This window comes from Octodon degus, unplaced genomic scaffold (assembly GCF_000260255.1).
Source record: "Octodon degus isolate 3935 unplaced genomic scaffold, OctDeg1.0 scaffold00324, whole genome shotgun sequence".
NCBI classification, from domain to species: Eukaryota; Metazoa; Chordata; class Mammalia; order Rodentia; family Octodontidae; genus Octodon; species Octodon degus.
This window is the reverse complement of record NW_004524900.1, coordinates 1,035,191-1,037,412: the sequence shown is the minus strand read 5'-3', so window position 1 is coordinate 1,037,412 and position 2,222 is coordinate 1,035,191.

Below are 2,222 nucleotides of genomic sequence, written 5' to 3'. Positions count from 1 at the left end.
AATATTCAGAATACATATTACAATATGTATATTACGTATAATTTTTCATTTAGTGAACAATTCAATTAAAAACCTAGTTGTAGGCCTGGAATTCAGCTGAGGAATATGTGTATAAGATATGTAGTGTGTTCTTTCTTTTCTTCCTTCCTTTCTTCTTATTTCTTTTAGTACATATTTGCTGTATATAATATTCACATTCATCATGGGGAAAATATACTTGTATGTAATATTCCTTCCTTCCTTCCTTCCTTCCTTCCTTCCTTCCTTCCTTCCTTCCTTCCTTTCTGCTGTACCAGGGATTGAACTCAGGACCTTGCACTTGCCAGGCAGGCACTTGTTCTACTGAGCTATTCTACAGGCACTTATTCTGCAGCCCCAGTATATCTTAAGTACTCCTTTTCCCCATTCCTCTTCTCTCACTTAAACTCTTCACGTCTGCCTTTACAAAAGCTTTGTTTTCATTTCCTCTTCTCTTTTTTAAAAAATTTTATTTATTTATGTGTGTGTGTGTGTGTGTGTGTGGCCAGCTCAGCCCACCAGGGGGTGGGGCTGGCTGGCATGTGGTGCTGGGGGATTGAACCTCGGTCCCTGTGCTTTGCTAAGCTTGTTCTACGTAGGTGCTTTAGACCACTGAGCCATCTCACCAGCCCCAAAGGCAGAAGGGTTGTTCTTTTGTTTTTGCTTTTCTCCGAATGCCTTCAGCGCATGATTGGCTGACTTGAGTTGTGGGGATTGAACCACAGCAACCTGAGCCTGACTGCTTCGTTGAATCAACCACTTAAAGAACTGAGCTAAGGGGCAGGCCCCCTCCTCTTCTCTTTTCTAAACTTCTTTTCTCTATTTTCCTTTCCATGTCTATCTTTCCTCATTCCTCTTCCCATTTGAATATTCTTCCTACTTCTATTACTATCCTCCATTCTGTTCATTTAGCCTTTGGATTTCACACACAAGAGAAGCAACTCAATATTTAGACTTGCGTGTCTTATTTATTTCACTTAAAATTATGAACAATTAAAATTATCAAGGTACATCTATTTACCAAGAAATGACTCAAGTTTATCTTCTTTATAACATAGTAGTGCTCCCTTACAGGTAAATACCATATTTCCTTTTACCATTAGTCTGTTATTATGCATATGGCTTGTTTTCAAGATTTAGCTATTATAAATTGTGCTGCTATAAATAGGGGTATGCCTATATCATTGTGGCATAATGCTTTTAACTCTTTTGGAAGATACCTAAAAGGGGAAAATCTGAGTGAAATGACCCCAAGTTTTAGTTTTTTGAGGCATCTCCATACTTATTTCTATAGTGGTTGTACCAATGTACACTCCAACTAACAGTAAAGAAGTGTTCTTTTATCCCCATAGCTTTCTCAGCATTCGCTATCAGTTGATTTCTTTTTTCTTTTCTTTCTTTCTTTGTTTGCTTCTTCCTTTTTAAAAAATGTGTGTGGTATAGGATCTCACTACACAGCTTGGACTTGTAGTGTTGCTCCTGTTTTCAGTGATCCTCCTGTAATCCAGTGCTGGGATTATAGTCATGTGCCACCACATCTGGACTCTGTGGCCTACTCAGCATGTCCAACCTGGGGTTGAACCCCGGTCCCTGTGCTTGCTGATGCAGGTGCTCAGTCTGCTGAGCTATCTTGCCAGCCCTTCCCAGTTGATTTCTTGATGACAGCTAGTCTTTCTGGAGTGGGACGGAATCTAATATTTTGTTTTAATTTGCATTGCTTGAATGACCAGTGGTGTTGAATATCTTTTGCACATATTTTGTTCTTCATCTGAGAAGTATCTATTCATTTCACATGCCCATTATTTCATTGGGTCTTCAAATTTTCAAGGTCTAAGTTTTAAAAATTCTTTATATAGTGTAGAAATTCTTCACTGAAGGAGTAGCTGGTAAAATTTTTTCCATTCTGTGGGTCGTCTCTTCACTCTTATGGTGGTTTCTTTTACTGTGCAAAAGCTTTTTTAACTTGACATAATCCGTTGTTGATTTTCATGATATTTCCTGTGTGATCAGGTTTTTATTCACAAAGTCTTTACCTATACTTTTGTCTTCACAAGTTTTACCTATTCTATCTTCCAGCAGATTAAGTGTCTCTGTTTTTATTTTTTTTATTTTTAGATTTTCTTTTTTTTCATAATTTTATTGATAAACAGATAGCAATGAGACAGTTTCAAATCAAATCGGAAGTACAGTTTCAATAACTAACA